The sequence below is a fragment of the Melopsittacus undulatus genome, chromosome 5 (assembly GCF_012275295.1).
Source record: "Melopsittacus undulatus isolate bMelUnd1 chromosome 5, bMelUnd1.mat.Z, whole genome shotgun sequence".
Lineage (NCBI taxonomy): Eukaryota > Metazoa > Chordata > Aves > Psittaciformes > Psittaculidae > Melopsittacus > Melopsittacus undulatus.
Window position 1 is genome coordinate 15,248,974 of NC_047531.1, and position 19,661 is coordinate 15,268,634.

A 19,661-nucleotide genomic window follows, 5' to 3' on the forward strand; every position below is an offset into this window, starting at 1 on the left:
CACATTATCTGTCTTTTGCCTGTGCATTCTGAATTTGTGTGAATTTTTGTATTGGCCTCAGAACTTAGGATTGGAAGGGTTCTCCCAAGTCACTAAGGTGGTATTTATTATCATAGCTGTAACACCATACTTTTCTTTGCAATTCCTTAAAAAAAATATTTAAAATCATAACTGCATTAAACGTGCATAGCCCTTTCTTTATGGCCAGAAGTCCTGTGGCACTTTGCATGAACTTTTGACAAAGGAGTGCATCCTGAACCTTCACAGTGATTTTTCTAAATTCAAGAACAGTCATAGTTGGAAGTATGCTGTAATTTTTAGATTAAGGCTTTTACAAATGTTCAAAGTAAGTTAAATTGAATACTAGATTCTTTTCAAATATGGATTTGTGAAATTCTGATGTGATTGCCAGTTTTTCATATGAGGGCAGGGGTTGTCCAATAGCTTGTCCTCTGGTATTCGTATCAGACAGACATATTTTTTATGGTTATGGCTTAATTGTCCTCTTTAATGTTTGAGATTGTATGCGTAAAACTAAGCAGAGTTTATCCAACAAATAGGTTCAGCATAGTCTGATCATCTTGGAAAGTGAGTATGCTTGCTTTTTGAGAAACCTGTTTTTTTCTAGAGTTAAAAGTGAATATAACACATTACTTTTTAAATGTTCTTACTGATCCCGTTATTCTTTCTGCGCATTTTGCAAATAGGATGTGATGTTTTGAGTATGCTTCAGGCTTCAGTAGTTTGTATAATGTTCTATTTTCTGCAGCAAAAGCATGTCAAGGTGATCTCTGTGGGTGGTTAATATTTTCTGGAGTTTATTCTTCAACCATGAAAATATGCAAAACTGAAGAGCTTTGTGGTATGTCATATATTTAGGTATAAAATAATGTATTTTTCAATTTAATTTTCATTAAAAATAACGGGAAAAATGACAAGTGTAGCAGTGTATATGTATTCTTGTATGTACTGTTTGTTCATGGGTGAACGCAGCATTTGTCACTCCTGACTTGTGTTCGTGGTTATGCTGGTGAGCAGTTCTTGTGATAGCTTCAATTGTAATATCATGACAGTATACTGTACAAGTATCATATAACTGGGATATTTTAAAGCATGATGTTCAAAATCATAAAAAAGCATGGGAGGGGATAATCTCAAAATTACTGAACGTTTGTATTGTAGGAGAAATATCCTGATTTGTTAGGCAGGTTTTAGGTGTTATTTTGGTTGTTTTCAATTGTAATTGCAAAGCAATTGTAAAACAATTACAGGAAACAACAGTCACATCACTGTAAAATAAATGTATAAACACTGCAACAGCATTTGAATAGGGAAGAATTGTTAGAAATCTGATTATTAAAAAACTGAAAGAGGCAGAAGCTGAACGAAATGAATGCTTTCACTTTACTGTTACAGTGGTAACAAGGCAAAAATGGAAGTGAAAATGCCAAATATATCCATATACATAAAATGCATTTGATTTATAAAAAAGGAATATTGGAAAAGCTACCAGGCGTTTCAATTAAATGCATTTTTTTTTCTTCTTGCAAGACTAAAGCAAACATACAAGGAAATTAACTGTTACTAAGAAATAATAATGTGCCTGCATGCTGATTGCCTGCTGATAGCATGTTTAATCATTGCTTCTGTCTTTCTTCTGTTTTTGTTTCCTTTAGCCTCTGTCTCTGGGAGATTGTGTTACTGCTATGTGTATGGCATATAGGAGAAGTGAGTCTTTAGTAGTAAATGGGAACTCTGAGTGTTCTTCAGGTGTGTCTTACTAAGGTTATCCTCTCCGGTAGAGAGACAAGATCCAAAAGGTATCTACAGCAGAGATCTTTTTATGTTTCCCTCACCATTCCAGACAGTTTGATTTGCCTCATTAAAAGCCTGGAAAAGCCACTTGGAGTACCTCCAAGCTCAGGTTCTGTATTCTCGATGAGAAATTTGTTCTTTTGGAGCTCAGGCAGTTTGCAGAATCTGTGAATTGCTTTGGTGCACACCTCTGGGCATCGTAAGGAATATCACATTAATGTTCTCCAGCAAGAAGAAAAGGAAAGCAAGATCTTTACCTTGTACAGTTAATTGGTCTGTAAAAGAGCTGCAAATATATCAAAACCAGAGAATATATCTGTGCTTAGATTTCTGGTGCTTGTGTGCTCTCTGCACAATCCTTTCACTTCTCAAGATAGGACAACTACATCTTGTATCTGAGAAGAGGTTTGCATTCAGCATTCTTGCCTCATCCCTTTCTCATGCCATAGGTGGAATGGGAAATTGGCTGTAGGCCTACCTACCCAGCAGCTCTTCTGATACCAGTGCTAGGCAGAGTTGAGTGAGGTGCCGACTGGAACTGGCTGTGTCTGGCATCTGGCCCCTCCTCAGAGAGGCCACCCTGCAGCCCCTGCTGCCAGCGCCTCACCACAGACACCCAGCATGATAAATTATCTGTAGGGGAGATAATTTTTATATGCTTTTGGGTGAAGTGAGAAGCATAAACTTAAATAAGGTATCTCCCGTTAGCTCTGCTTGTGTTAGTGAATGCTGCCCAGGGAAGAGAGATGCCTGACAGAGGCCTTGAGGTTAGGTGAGGAATGGCCTACTTGGTCTGAAAACCCAAAACTAAATAGCTAAAGTATATTGCTAGCATAGCTAAACTTCTGTTTTCAAAGAATGATAAAAATACGAACTATTTTCTTGCAAGGAGAAGCCTTTATTTGTCACATGGTAAGATACGGAAACTAGAAGCTGAAGTTTAGGTATTACATAGTAATTTTCTGTGGAATGTAAATGTAAGATTTTATGTTTCATTTTCCTCATTTTAGAGGGGAGGGGGCTTATTTTTTAAGGGTTGGAGACTGTATGTTTGTGCCACTTTCTATACAGTTTAAACTAAAAGCAGCTTAGGACAGAGCCTATGTGTTACCTGACAGTTTTTCGTGAGTCCTAGTGGGTCAGTGGAAAGACTTTCCTTCTGGGGCGTTGGATCAGACTCACATCCCTGACAGGAATTTCCACAGGATTGTATTCAGTCAGTTGTCCTAAATTAAAATTCCTTGGCTCAGTAACAGCCAAAATGAATGATGTTACTGGCAAAAATAATCACATTGTACCTTTTTGAAGTTCTTACGTGCCAGGATTCTCTTACCATATGCATTTCAGTCATCCCTCTTTAAAAGAAAATATGGTAAAATTTTAGAAAGCAAAACCTGTTGGTTAGCTTATTAATATTTTACTTTGTTTATTTGTATTGAGTTAGTGCAGTGTCCAGAGGTGTTTGTATGAGGACATTTTATTCATGCAAAATTGATTTATTAGTTGAAAGTCACAAGAGGAGGATAAAAATGTCTTAGAAAATATAATGCTTTTAAAGCACAAAAGGTGTCCACATTCCCATTATGTTTTGATTTTTATGTTTCAGATAGAAGAAGTTACATAAGCAATGTGTGCTTCCTACAGTACAGGAGGTTGCTATGGGAATTGGTTTACTCATTTGTTATAAAAGTTGATGCAGAAATGAGAACTTGTGGAAATGCCTAAATTAACTTGTGCCCTTCATTTGCTTAAAACTTGTTGGGTTTTTAAGTCCATTAAATAGGTTAAACTCATTCCTGCACTCTTGCTTCTCCGTGAATAAATACATTGGCTTATCTTAATGAAAATCAAAGATTTGATCAGTCTTCTTTGGCTTTTACTATTGGTTTAAATCACTAGAATAAGAGGCTTTGCTGCTGTGACAGTATTGTCCAAAATGTAATTAAAGACAGCTGTAGAAGGTGTTACCTCTGTATTTACTGTGGGATCATATACAGAAACCTACTGGGTGTGAAGATTTGTACTGCAGTTCTGCAGGTATGTGAGACGGTTTCCAGAAGCTGAAGGCAACATTTGGACCCTGCATACAGTATGTTTTCTAGAGCTGATTTCAGATTTCTTAATACGATTTAAAGTTCTTGTCCCAAAAGTCACACTTGATCTAGAAAAGTGTTGGGCAGAACACAACCACGGTATTGCAGAACAACTGCTTACAGCAGCCAAGTAAGCGTGTAATTACTTTTTCTACCTAAGGTCCAACTTAGAAACTAATCACTCATGCAAATTTTTCTTCATGAAAGATCAAGTTGTTATCTGCCAAGTTATTACATACTTCATTTTGGTAATGAGTGATACAGGAGGCCAGTAGGATTGGGTTTATATTCATGTGTCTTTACTGATGTTCTTACCCTGCTCCGTAGCAATTGGCAGCTAACAATACCTGTGACTTCAGTTACAATTGCAATTAACATGTGCATTTATGCTAGTTTCAAACAGAAATGTGTATTAAAAATATTTTTAAATGTTCTTTTTTCTTAATTGAGGATCCTGTTGTGTTGATGAGAGTTTCTGATAACAAAAATGCGTCAACTTCTCTGAAGTACATCTATGTACCTCTGTCATGTGGGCTGGATTTCAGGGAAAAGAGGGTAATTTATGAAATATCTGCAAGAAAATTATCTATTGAGATAACAGTTTACAGCACTTTGTAATTATTAAGGAACCAGATCTTTGTAGATCAGTAAAAAGTTTTGTGAGAAATAAGAAATCACCTTTTTTTTTTTTTTTGAACATTTGTCCAGTATCTTGGTTTGTTAATTCTTTGGCTGGAGTGTTGGCCTCCCATGCAATGCCCTTCCCATGTCTGGATTTTTCTTAGATCTCTTTTTTAACCTGTAGCATCATAGTCTACATAGCTAGTGCCTGTACAGAAATCATCTGTACTTTTGGACTGTTCTGTTTTCTCTGGTTCATAGAATCATAGAATAGTTAGGGTTGGAAAGGACCTTAAGATCATCTAGTTCCAATCCCCCTACTGTGAGCAGGGACACCTCACACTAAACTATGTCACCCAAGGCTCTGTATGACCCGGCCTTGAACACTGCCAGGGATGGAGCATTCACAACTTTCCTAGGCAACCCATTCCAGTGCCTCACCACCCTCACAGGAAAGAATTCCTTCTTTATATCCAATCTAGACTTTCTCTGTTTAAGTTTCAACCCGTTACCCCTTGTCCTGTCACTACAGTCCCTAATGAGGTGTCCATCCCCAGAATCCTGTAGGCTCCTTTCAGATACTGGAAGGCTGCTATGAGGTCTCCACGCAGCCTTCTCTTCTCCAGGCTGCTTCTTTCTCAGCCTGTCTTCATACGGGAGGTGCTCCAGTCCCCTGATCATCCTCATGGCCTCCTCTGGACTTGTTCCAACAGTTCTGTGTCCTTTTTATGTTGAGGACACCGGAACTGCACACAATTCTCCAGGTGAGGTCTGACGAGAGCAAAGTAGAGGGGCAGGATCACCTCCTTTGACCTGCTGGTCACGCTTCTTTTGATGCAGCCCAGAATATGGTTGTCTTTCTGGGCTGCAAGCACACACTACCAACTCATGTTCATTTTCTCATTGACCAACACCCCCAAGTCCTTCTCCCCAGGGCTGCTCTGAATCTCTTCTCTGCCCAACCTGTAGCTGTGCCTGGGATTGCTCTGACGGAGGTGTAGGACCTTGGAATTCTCATGGTTAAACTTCATAAGGTCATAAGGACCTTCTACAGGTCTACATTAATCTGTTTGGCTAGGGAGGGAAAGAGAGAAAAGAGTTATATACTGGATTCTAGATACTGTTGCATTGCCACTGAACTTAAACAGCTGCAGTGACTTCTCAAAAAACCTGTGATCATCTGAGACATGGCTTTCCTTTTCTGGAATATTGACTCCTTCCCAACATGTCTCGTATATATTGACATACACAAACTATTGTGGTCTGTACCAAATTGGCTAGAATGAATTTGTGTATTGATCTCTAGTTTTCTGAATGTTTTGTAGGTTTTTTAGGACTGATTTCATATGACCACCTTTCTTTGATATTTAGTCAGTTTTGAAGCAGGCATTTGTCCATTATTATTATTACCCGTTTTCCTTTAGAGATGTTGATGATCAACATAGAAATTATCTCTTACAGCTCAGTTTGTCATTTTGTTTGCATCTTTCCTAATGGCACTTCAGTTTATACAGATCCTCTCGTGGAGATCTCTACGGAGGGTGTCTGGCCTAATAACTTCTCCAGTCTCCTTTGCCATGGATGCAAACCCAATTTTTCTGTGGCTTCTTTTCTCTGCCAGCCCTGAGCAGAAGCTTCTAGGTGGCTATATGTGAGAGACTACTCACTAGGCCTAATCCTGACTCGCAGCATTGGCCTGTCCTGCTACGGCCTGGGGCTGCCGATAGGGACCTGCTGGTCCCTGCAGCCCTCTAACCTATTACTGTGTATTTATGTTTAAGCCTCCCAGAGATTACAATCCTTTCTGTTTTCCTCACTTTGACAAAGCCTGAAGCTTTGAAAAGGATGCCTTTTTCTTTCTGATAACGTTCTTCATCCTGTTTGTTCATGACAGCTCCCTTCTCTGGATTTTCTCAGTCTTTTTTGATTGGTTGCATGCAGTTCTTCTGAGCTGGCAAAAGGTGTCTTTAATCAGCCTCTGTGCCACCTGTGAAAATGTGACTCTTGTAGCTGCCCCTTTTTTCTTCCTTGTAACAAGCTTACTCATTTTTATTCAGTGACCCTCTTTGAAATAATGGTAGAGATTTTTGTCTTTTGTTGCTCCTTCAAGAACATAGATTACAATCTACATCAAAGCAGTTATTGACTGTGGATAGAAATTTACTTTGGGTCATACCCCAGTGTGTCATGTACTCCTACAAGACAGGCAGAAATATCTAACAGCCCTAATATTTACCTGCTACACTTATAGAGGAACGTTTTTCAGAGTTATAAAGGTGCTCTGTTTCTTAGGTGTCTTTAGGTATTTTATGGGTTAGTTCAGAACATGGGTTCTGTTTATAGCCTCTGTCTTTCTCAGTATCTTCTTCCTTGGCCATTGTTGAAGATGAGTCTCTGGGTTTTTTGATGTGAATGGGCTATTAACTTCCAGATAGATCTGATAATCAGGAGTAGTCATCCTGTAACTGATGTGGGGAAAAACAAACAAACAAACAAATGAACAAACTAGCTAAACTCAGCTGAATTGCTGAGCTTTCCCAGTAACCTGTATTGGTCCTTACGAAAATACAGCATAGTTGAAGACATTAGGGTAGCTTATTTGGTAGGAGAACATGGTTGCCCAAATAGGTTGAAAAGGTTAGAAACATTTCTTGTTTGTTTGCTCATTTGCTCTTCCAGTTAGCTTAGCTTTTTTGTTTTTTTTTTTTTTTCTCCCCATTTGCTTTTTGGTCTTTACCTTAGAAGCTTAAGGGGTGTGTGTCATGTTTTCTGGCAGCTCGTGGACATTTTTTGGTGTATTTTCATTGATTAGGGGGGTTTTTCATTGTTTGGGTGTGGAGTTTAAGAGTTCTGTGTTTCTTTTGCCCTGGATGCTGTATATGTAGCTGTTTATTTTTTTTTATATTCATTGATTTTATTGGGGTTTCAGTTATTTAGATGGGATTTTTGTGAGTGATGAAGAAACGGGAAGAGCTAGAGTTCTGTATGTAGATGCAAAACTATGATGTCATTGGAATAAACTACCAAGTAGCATAACAACATGAATGGCGGGAGTTTGATGATGGATGATGCTATCCCTACAGAAGAGTCAGGAGGCAGGACAAGAGGCAGGAGGGTTGCCCTTTACATGAAGGAGCAGTTGGACTGTGTGGAGCTCTTATGTGTGAAAGCTTAGATTCAATATAAGGCAAAAGATTTTCAATGAAAAGACAGTTATACAGCAGAACAGGTTGCCTAGAGAAGCTAGGTTGTAGAACTGCCTTTTCTGGAAGATTTGAAGATGCATCTGGCTGATGTCCCGAGTGACCTAGTCTGAATTCAGGTACTGCTTTATACAGTTTGGACTAGACAACCTCCTACTGTGGGTGAATGAGTCTGTGATATGATGCCTGCATCATGGCAGAAGGGTCAGGTGCTCTTTGGCATCTTTGGCATTATGTGTTACTGATGTATAAATCTGTACATCAGTAGATATGTAGGACAAACGAGGATGATCACCATATATGTGCTCTTATGAGATAAATACTTTTTAAAGGAGTTATTTCTGTGTTTTCATCTGATAGTATTCCTGAATCCCATCTAATCATGTAACATGAGAAAATGGGAGAAAAAAATTCTAATTCTGGAAAGAATTCACACTGTGCCATTGTGTTTAGGGTATTGTAGATCAAGCTATTTAGAAAATAGTCAATTGCTTTCATTTTTGGTTGTATTCATCTCCCTCAATTCCTGTAAGCAGCTGCAGTTTGTTACGATGAGAAAATTCAACAAGTGGAAAGTGGTTCTTCTCTGAGCTGTCTTACAGTATATTGTATGTTTTCAGCAGAAAGCAGACATGCCTGAAGATAAAGTAAGGCATGGTATCTGTGCATGTTGGATAAATTGTTCAGAAATCACCGTGAATATGATATTGGTATCGTGCATACTCATAAGATTAGTGTCAACACGGTTTATCTATCATGTAAGGGCAAGTAAAGCAACTTAGACTTGCCTCAGGGGTGGTTTAATCTGTATACCCAACTATTCAGAAGAGAAAGCTGAAGAAGGTTTTTTTTCCTTTGCTCCAGGCTTCCTGTTTATTTGTACTGTCTCCATTTTCTCCAGCGTGCCTTGATAAGCACAGGTAATCAGTGTCCTATTAATCTTTAGGTTATGTAACACCTAAATGGAGCATTCTCGCATTCTCCAGACCTCATATAGTTGCATGTAACCTGTACATCAGTTACACAGTGAATGGGACATATCAGAAGTAGATGATACATTTAGTCCATGTCATCTTTTTTTTTTTTTCTGACACCATTCAATTTCCAAGGCATTAAATGCTAATTTTTTAATGCTTTTCTGTAAATTTTATTCCTTGCATAGTTGCATGTTGTCTTGGTTGATTACAAATATTTTGATAAGAAAATTCATACTGTGAAAATTCAAGATTAATTTTAGTGCTGTAGAATATATATAATGTGAAATTCTATAATTACGTAGCATTTGTTAAAAGTTTTGGAAAAGGTACAGTTGGGGAAGGTTGACAGATCAAGAAGCAGTCAGGAATTTATTGTTTTCTCTGTGTCAGGTAAAAAAAAAAGATTGCTTCTCCTACCACTACCATAATTCTGTTTGGTGCTACTGATGACATAACAAAATGCAGCCTTCATTTGTCTAAGTAGGAATGTAGAGTGGCATGTAAAAATTGGCTAATGATATCACAGCAGTATGAAGGTCTTTTCACAGGCTTACTTAACTTTGAAATGGTTATAAAACATAACTACTAATTTATTTTCATGTTCTTGTTAATTATAACAGCATTTAGAAATGCTCCTCTGGTTATGAGCTTTTGAGTATTTGTCACAGAAGTTGTCTAACTAAATACTTGGCTTCAGGAAGAAAAGCAGTATTTTTTTCTTATTTGCAGTTCTGTGGTTTACATAGTATTCTTAAAAAATGTATATTTTTATAGGGTAAATGAGCGTCTTGAAATAGTTTAAATATAACTAAAAATACATAGACTATTAAGTAACTTTAAATATTTTTCTTTTACACTTTTAGAAAATCTTCATTATAGATTGTGTGTAAATGATGTATTTTCAAACAAAATCCGGGGTGTCCTGTTGACATAGTGCAGTATAAGACTTTGTCAGAAGTCCTGTTACGAATTAAGACTTCTTTTGTTTTTAATTGCATGGAAGGGCTATACAATAGAAAGGTAGAAGCTGTGGATACCGGTGAATGTATATGCCCTTAAAATTATAGTCTTTCTAACAAGTAATTCTTGCTTTAATGCAATCAGTTACGTCTTTGTCACAGTTTACCTGGTTTAAACCGAGTAGGTCTGAAGATACTTTATATAGGTAGCCCTCAGACATGTTCTAAAATATTCCTGAATGCTTCCAGTGCTTCACTGGAAAATTTCATACAAGTACCCAATTTAAGCAGTAACACACAGTTTGAACCATTTCTACTACAGAAGAAATGTGAGCAAGTTATGCTTATGTGAAATAGAGACACACCACAGTGGCTATTGATCTATCAAATAGTAGAGCTGCTTAAAGAGATGTGTTTTTTTTGGTGAGGTTATTTACATTTTTGAAAAGACCAAAGGCCACCAACAAAGCAGGTTAATGAATAAGACCATATAGTATCAACCCCAAATTTTGCCATAGGGGCAGTGTTCAAAAAACAGGCAAGCTTATCCTATTGATTTGTAATCAAAAGCCTAAAATGAGTTGAGAGGTGAATGCAACAAACTAATGTGTTAAAGGAAGAGGTTTGTAGCATACAGGCACTGTATTCGTTTACTTAAGGCCAGTTTCAAAGGAATGTCTTAATCTAAGAATGAATTTGTCTCCTGAATTAAATTATTTTTATATCCTAATGACTTCTGAAACAACCGTGACCATTCAAATAAAAGCCAGATTCTTAGTTGTGCGTACAGAGAATAATGCTTTATTATGTAAAACTCTAGTGTGGTGTATCATATGACAAAATGTTACCTGAACTGCATAACACTACCAGTTTTGAAAATGCATCTGCCACCTATGTAGATTCTGTGCTAGATGTGTAATCATAACTCTTACACACTTTATCATTAGGAGAAAAAATATACTATATTCCTCTAAATCTGTGTTTTAATAAGCATCTTTAATAAACATACATGTCATATTAGTTCAGTTATCGTCCAGTTCGTTTTTCCTTTTTCAGATATTTTAGGAGTTTGTGGTATTGTTTGTGTGACTCAAATTTTAGGGACGTGAGTGGAAAGTCAAGTGTCATGCAGGTGACTTTGAATTCAGTTATTTTCTACTGTTCAGATGGTAAGGGTGTTCCTGCCTGAGTAAACAACATCACGTTAAGCTGCCAGAATTGCTTGAACTTTCATCCACTGCAACTGTATTTAAAAATTACATTCTGCCTGGGTGTTTTAAAGGCTTTTGTTGGTGTGTTCTGTGGATTTGAATGTAAACTGTTAGGGTTCAGGTGAAATGCGGATGGAATTGTTAGATATTGAAGAATAGAAAAAATACCTGTCAACATGGGATAAGTGAACATTGTCATCAAAGGTCTACCTGCTATGGTGCAAGGGATGGAACATGCTGTTACTGTTAAAATGGCGTAACTGGAATAAGTCAGGTCCGGGTTTTAGGATGGAAAGAAAAGTCAAATCAATGTTTATAACTAAAGTACTATTTTTCAGAGGCAGCTGCCTTCATCATGTAAAGCATGCTGGAATGTGGTATAAATAAAACATAGGTCAGAAGGTCTAAGTTACTAAATGTAAAGATTCGTACTGGTAAAAAAAATATTGCTAGATAAGGCCTGCATCTGACACATCTGTCACATCTACTATATGTGATCCTGTCCACTTTAAATGTACCTTACTGACTTCTGAAAAATGATAGAAATCCTGTTAACTAAAAAAGACCAAAGGTAAAATTATAATAAGACTGAGTATGATATTTTTTCATATGAAGGCTAATTTCTTCTAAGAATGCTATATCTAGCCAAAATAGGTCTTATTTTGATGTAAGATTTCATATGTTATAACTATCTTAGCTTCCTTTCTGAGTTGAAGCACAATGTGTTTAGTATGATTGAAGCTTAAAAAACCCATTTGTTTTGACATAAAGCAGTATAGAAAAAAAGAGAAATACAGAATACTGATGTTTGAGCCTTACATATTAACAGCTGTAAACAACACGTATTGTTGAAGAAATAACCATAAGGTATATTTTTGCCTAGGCTTCAGGTGCACAAGGCATTTCAAAGATTTAGAGCAAAGCTACACTTGCAATCTTTTAATAGGAAATAGGAGAGCAAGAGGAATGATGCTCTGTTAGTTGGATATTTCCATTGTGGATCCAGTGTGACCATATGACCATCAAGCAAAGTTTCATTGAGATATATTATACTTTTCAACAACTTTTAAGAATTGCCACCCACCTTCACCTCCTCATATTTACTTTAGATTCTTACCCATTTTTAACATTTTCTTCTTTTTTCTCTTTGTATTAAGAGCTCATAAGATTTCCTTCTCGTTTCCCAGTGCTGTCCTACTGTGCAGGGCTTTCACGTAGTGTTTATTCCTCCAGCCTGTCACTCTTTGCTCTTCTTCACTTGCTCTACTACAGAGGCTGCTAGGTAGCTTTCAGTTTTCTAGGAACTTCGACCTTCCCAGCAGGTTTTGTTACACTCTACAAACAAAGGAAGAAGTTAGAGCTGCAGCTCTTTTAAATGTCCAAACATCTTGTAAAAAAGTGTGTATTAATAATGCCAGTTGGAACACAGATTTTTATTTTTTCTTATATATATATTTTAAACTGTGAGAAAGCAGGCTTTTCTTTAAAATTGTACATTCATTTTACTCTTCAGTTTGCTTCTGCATGACCTTGTCAGTAAGGGACAACTGCCAACAGGCACCACTGAGAGGCCGGTAGCATCAGCTTTAGAAGTATCAGAGTTTCAGGCACTGAGGCTGTGTCTATATTAGTAAATTAAAAAATGCTTGGAAGTATTTCCAGGACTTGCCACGGTTTTGTTCTTTGCAAACTAACACTGTTGCAGAAAATTCCCAGATGTTTATTTGACAGTTTGTGTGCAGCCCCTCTGTTTTGGAGTGCATGTGAGTATTCTAGCAGAGATGTAGGATTATCTGTGTTACTTGATTGCAGCAAAGGGAAATATGCTCAGGCACATATATATATATTTAGATCAAGTAATCTATATATACTTTCTATTTGGTCTGCATTGTCTTTATTTCTTTTGCCTTTTCCTACCTTCTCCCTTCATTGAAGTCTAAGCCTCAGAGTTGTTTTTCTTCTCCTTACTTGTCCTTTTATCCTTCCTAAAATGCATATAGATTTAAATTTCATTGGCATGCTGTCTCCCAGCTTCTGTTCCTTCCTTCAGACGACCCTGTAAACTTGTAGTGATACTGTGTGCAATTCTCTGTCTGGAACAAAGTACTTCGGGGAAGCCTCCCTCTTGTTTGCCTTTAGGTGCCTTAATAATAAAAATAGAATTAAAAAAATAGGACTAGACTTTGAGTGATGCTTTATCTGTCCCTGTACTTCAAGGCAGAAACTTGATGAACAATTATAGAATCATAGAATAGTTAGGGTTGGAAAGGACCTGAAGATCATCTAGTTCCAACTTCCCTTCAATGGGCAGGGACAGCTCACACTAAACCATATCACCCAAGGCTTCATCCAACCTGGCCTTGAACACTGCCAAGGATGGAGCATTCACAACCTCCCTGGGCAACCCATTCCAGTGCCTCACCAACCTTACAGTAAAGAATTTCTTCCTTAGATCCAATCTAATCCTCTGCTGTTTAAGTTAAAATCCGTTATCCCTTGTCCTGTCACTACAGTTCCTAATGAAGAGTCCCTCCCCAGCATCCCTGTAGGCCCCCTTCAGATACTGGAAGGCTGCTATGAGGTCTCCACACAGCCTTCTCTTCTCCAGGCTGAACAGCCCCAACTTTCTCAGCCTATCTTCATATGGGAGGTGCTCCAGTCCCCTGATCATCCTCGTGGCCTCCTCTGGACTTGTTCTAACAGTTCCATGTCCTTTTTATGTTGAGGACACCAGAACTGCACACAATACTCCAAATGAGATCTCACGAGAGCAGAGTAGAGGGGCAGGATCACCTCCTTTGACCTGCTGGTCACGCTTCTTTTTATGCAGCCCAGGATACGGTTGGCTTTCTGGGCTGTAAGTGCACACTGAAGCTGGCTCATGTTCATTTTCTCATCGACCAACACCCCCAAGTCTTTCTCCGTGGGGCTGCACTGAATTTCCTTTTTGCCCAACCTGTAGATGTGCCTGGGATTGCTCCAACCCAGGTGTAGGACCTTGCACTTGTCATGGTTAAAGTTCATGAGGTTGGCATCAGCTCACCTCACAAGCATGTCAAGGTCCCTCTGGATGGCATTCCTTCCCTCCAGGGTATCAACCGAACCACACAGCTTGGTGTCATCGGCAAACTTGCTGAGGGCGCACTCAATCCCACTGTCCATGTCTCCAACAAAGATGTTAAACAAGACCAGTCCCAACACTGATCCCTGAGGGACACCACTCATTACTGGTTTCCAGCCGGACGTTAAACTGTTAACCCCAGGTCTTTGAGTGCAGCCATCCAGCCAGTTCTTTATCCACCAAGTGGTCCATCTATCAAATTGATGTCTCTCCAATTTAGAGACAAGGATGTCTTTGTGGACTACATTTAAGCTGACTAATTTTTGAAAGAATCTTTCTCTTTGAACTTGTTTGGTATTTCAACCAAAATATTTATGTCAAAATACAAAAATTAAAAAGTATAAATCCTTCCTGTTTCTTTCAATATACTTATGAATCAGCTTATACACATCTGGAACTAATTAGAGGCTGTGATAAAGCCAAATTCTGTGTTGTTTCCATTAGATTATGTCTAAATAGCTGTAAACATTTCTCTTTGTCTTGTCAGAATGATGGTACTGGAATTGATTTTGGACATCACTTCAGTTCAAGGTTGAAGTGAAAAGGTTTCTTTGAGGCTTAGAAGAAGCAGGTGAGTACCTATAAAGAATCACAAGTCTTATTTTGCAACTTCCATTGGTTCTGGAATTTCTGTTCTTGTTTACCAGCCCATATTTAAATAGTTGATCTCTGCGACCTCTGATTCACTGAGATGTATGACTGCTTGCAGTATGACAGGATAGCAGAGAGTATTTAAATCATGCAGGCCTTCCCTACATGCTTGTTCAGTGCCTGCCACAAAAATAAGTGAAAACTTCTTTTTTCACCAAGGTCTATGGAACTCTGGAGTTCGGTTTCACTGTGTAGTTTATTTACATCAGCTGCATCAGGAGTATGATAATTAAGCTAATTTGGTCAGAAAATTCTTTTACACTTTACTTGTATACATATGTATTATAATAAATTAAAACTCTAAAAGGCAAGATTAAATAGTAATGCATCCTTGATTTTGGATATTCTTAGTTTCCTGAAACTGAGGTGATACGTGTTCTGTTGATAACCAGGAATACTCAGTGATGTCAAGGACCATGACTTCAGGTCTTGTTTGAATTGCTATGTGTGTTAACAGTCTGAACCTGCCTGTGAAGAAACACTGTTAGTGGGTGTACTGCCACCGTGGGACTTGGCATGCCTGCACTGAACACCTTCCTTTGATCCAGACCTTCACAGCTATCTTGAGTGAATCATGTACAGTTGATACCGGGGGTTTTTTACTTTAGAGAGATCTGGGAAAGGACATAATGAAGGAGTTAGTGTAAAACAAGAGCTTACAAGCTACTCACATCTATTTCAGATTTTTCATACTTGATATTGCAATAAATAATTAACCTATATGTTGAGTGTTGCAATTGTTCACATTTCGCTTTTCCTACACAGGTAGAAAATTCCTTGAGCATATTTCCAGAATTTTTCAAATTCAAAATTCTAGACAATATATTAATGTGTAAATTGCAAAATTTGCTCAACTGGTGCCTGATACTGTATCTTAGAGATGCAGATTTCAACTGTGTACAATCTAACTCACCGTAATGGTAACCAGGCCTAATTGCCTCTAGGTACACCACTATTTCCAAAGTAAATATGTATTGTTTCCCTGTTTGTCATGTGCAGTAACTGCTAAGGTACTATGAAATACTAAGATATACCTATATGCTCCATAATACTGATATATCCATTGTCATGAATTGACAACTCAGAAGGGCAAGAAAAGAAGGAGTTCCAAAGGAGTTAATGATGGTGAGAGTAATTAGTGCTGAAACTATGTTCATAACAAGTTTCCTAAAGTTTCACCCTCTGGGAGGAAACACAGACTTTTTACCTAATTCAAAGCAGTGCAAAACAAGATCATCCTGGTATGTGTTTCACTGTGACTGTCTTTACTCATGGAGTAATTAAAAGAAAAATTCCTTTCTTCAGATTTAACTTCACTTTCTGCCAAGGACTTGACTCATGGGCCTGAAGGGTACTGTGTGAACATGGTGAAACCATAAAAAGAAGAAAAGATACAATATCAGCTTTAGCAGTGTTGTAAATAAAGAACTATACAGCTCTGTACAGGGAAACTATAGATGTTACTGCCATAACCTATAAATTTGTGTAAGGATGTATGTTAATATGTAATAATACATTTTCAAAGCAGTGTTTTTCCTTACATAACCAAATGGAGAAAACAGTAAAAAAAGTCAGATTCTTTGCTTTCTAGGTAGCAATGGAAATATGACTGGATTTATAGCGTATATTTATACGCATGTCTGAACAGTGTAACTTGGCTGTAATAATAGTAGATAGTTTCTTCACAGATAGTGTCAGTATCTTGGAGAACTGTTCGGTTTGACAGAAAGTGGTAATCGTGTACTAATTGAAATCTGGTGAGCCAGCAAGAGATGTTTATTTTAAAAGGACATTTTTTTTTCTGGAAATTTACTACGTTCTGTACCAAATAATGTCAGAAATGCAGCAATACTGACTTACACATGTATAATAGTTGGCAGTATCGTTTTATTGAATTCCTCTATGTCTGGAACTTAAGGCATATGGGGGAAAGTAACTGTTGTTCTGTTTCTTTCATTATTTTCTTCTATAACTTTTAAGTTAAATACAATCTATAAAAATGTTTTCTGTAAAAAAGCCAAAAATCTCTTTGGCCTTTTTACCACTGGTCTCTATTTCTTGCAGTATGTGAGAGTGGAGAGGGAGTGGTTTTGTAGCCCATGAGGAAATGGTAGTAAATTCTGAATGCTCATTCTTCAGTATGCCATTTGCAGTTGATACTTTGTTATGGCAGGACACAAGTATCTTTGCACTGATTGAAAACTAGGATTCAGTCATAAATGTGGTGATAGCAATACATAAAAATTAAAATTTCATTCATGAGTGCATTTATACTTAACAGAGAGAAAAAAATCTGTTTGTTTTCTGTCCTGTCTTTCAATAGACCGCTTAACTGTTTAGGGCTAAGTCTTAGGAAACTGAGTTAGGGCTGGAAAACTGAAACCAAGACAAAAATCCATGTTGGAAAAGTGCAAAAGCAGAGAAAAAAAATGTTCCAGTTTTGAATTAATGGCTTAAATGAACGCCTTTGGGATTTTAGTGGTACAGTTATGTCTGGATTTTCTGAGTTAATTAGGCTTTGGGAAAAAAGCTAAGGAAGTTTTCTAAATCTGAATATTTTCTGTGTTAGTGAATTGAATTGTGGTATTAATTTTTGTTAAGTCAATGAGCCTTTCTGTCCTGTGTTGGCAATTTGGGGAAAACATTGTGTTCATTGCTGTTTCTTGCTGGAACTACAGGGCTCTAAACAGTATGACTCATGTACATGTGTTGTATATGTATGCATTTTGTATATCTACCAAATATTCACTTTATATATGTGTTTATTTTGTGCATTAGATCAGTACAAGGTACATCTAATAGTCATCTTGCAGCTGAACTGGAGCTGTCTGAAGAGTTTTATAAGAACTCATTGCTGGTGATCATGCTGATTACTGACGTGCAACATTTGATGTACAAGTCATTCCTTCAGCTGGATAAATGATTGGTAGTAACTGTCCACAAAGAAGGCTAACCCTTCCACATGTCTGGTCAGAAGGCAGATAAGTTTTGATACTGCTGTAGGTGCAGGGGTGGAGGATGTACAGCATAGTCCTGGAAGGAAAAAATGGTGTTGGCTTTCCAAGAAGTAATTGGATGGGGATTGATGGGCTTTGTCTTCAGTCTGGTTTCCACCAGGAAGAGCCTGAAACATAAACAGTACTTTATATTTTAATGGAATTGTATTAGGGACAGAGATACTGTTTATTATAGAATTTTGAATTGCTTTCCAGGGTGATTGTGAATAGCTGTAAATTACTGATTTAGGGGAATCTGAAGGCAACTTTTGGCAAAAAGGAGTTTACATTAATAAAACCAAATTTTTGTGGCCTGGAGCTATGAGATAGTATGTTTTTTTGCTGTGATTGTGCGAAGTATCAAATTACGGATTTAAACTGGCCAGCTCTTCAGTTCAGCCGAACATTAAGTATGGTCTTAATGGTCTGATTTGCTGGGAAGAGCACTAATACAATAATATGCTTCTTACAGCACATATCAAATATGAACTTGTGTTACCTATTACGAAGTTTGTGCTTTGGGAGATGTGTTCGCTGCATCTAGGAGTTATGTCCCACATTTGTTGGAATTAGTCCTTAATGATACTGTGATAATGATTCAGAAATGAGTTATTGCTCAAATACACTGGTTGGTTTGTGCTTTCTAGAATAGAAACTTTGAAGGAAAAGCTAGTTGAAGTCTATTTTTTCAGGTAATAGTGTGAAATGAGGCAAGATGGGGTGCATCTTAATAATTTTATGATTCTTTTTTCTAAGTGACATAAATGAGGGAGGTGAGAGCTCTTAATTTTGAACTGAACTGAATACATGTTTCTAAATGTGGCCTGCTTGAGAACAGAGGACCATTACTGTAGTTGTCATGTAAAATAAAGTTGGAGTCTGAAGCTCCTTTTTAGCTGTCAGCTTTATTAAGGAGCTACTGGTGTGTTGAACTAGGCACATGCATTATATAAGCAGTGTATGGTAGTGTCTAGGGGGAATTTTCTCTCTCTTCACTGCTGCTTTATTAGGTCTCTCTCACTCATTCACTGTTGCCCTGTCTCACTCCAGCTTTCTGGCTGCAGCTCACAGCACAGTAGGTCTAATGTAGATTGACGCCTTTGCCAGAGGACTGATTGAAACTTGTGTCTCATAGTTGGTAATGCTCACTCAACCATTTTATTGAAGATAAAGTAAATAAAATAGATTGCCATATGAGAATTCTCTGAAATCAAATGGAATAATTTGACAGGTTTAAGTCCATGAAAAAGCCAACGCATTGAAACAGATGGGAATACTTTTTATGCACAATATACCAGGAAAAGGTGTCTGCTGGCTTGATGTTAAGCTGTTAATGGCTTTTACCAAAAGTATAATTGTTGATAGTATTATCATCATTTCCAGTGGAATTTCCTTTGGTGTTTAAATTGTTACTTCTCTCAAACAGAGGGATTTTATTTTTTTTTAAGTGTAATGGATATAGTGAATTTATTTTCTCATCGCTTCTGATTCTTTGAGAGACTGATGATGGATAGTCTCTTAAAGCTTAATATAAGAAAATAATAGAGATTAACTGAGGGTGAGTTTATTATTTCAGAAAATAATTCTGTGGAATAATGCAAAATAGATTGTTACTTTTATAGGTCTTTAATAATCACTAAGTGACAAAATTTTGAATATTACAAGTAAAGTTACTACAGTAAACCCTGACATTTCTAAGGTTATGTGTGGTGCAGTATGCAAAAATACAAACTATTCAAGCTGTTGTGATAAACTGTTTAGGTATCGGTGAACAAACCACAAATACTCCTCACAATACTTTATAAAGAATTGTTGTAGATAAGCAGTGCAGTAAGTGTGTGTTATTTTTAGAAATAAGCTAATACATAATAAGTGAGTTAAGATGCAACAGATAACATATACCTCTTTTTTATGTGGATAACAATGAGTATTAGTCTTTTTAGTCACACTAAGGGGTGCCTTCTTGCTAGTTGGCCACTTCTTCAAGGAAACAAGACACCTCTGTTTTAGTTGA

The 19,661-nt window shown here is 37.3% G+C and overlaps 1 protein-coding gene across 1 annotated transcript in view; it reads left to right on the forward strand.

The window, feature by feature from the left end:
• The window catches only part of FOXP2 (forkhead box P2), a 410,714-nt gene that overhangs the window by 111,568 nt on the left and 279,485 nt on the right, over positions 1 to 19,661 (forward strand). The window contains 1 exon segment of the mRNA NM_001281546.1: positions 14,488 to 14,571. The gene's annotated coding sequence lies outside the window, so the exon portion shown is untranslated.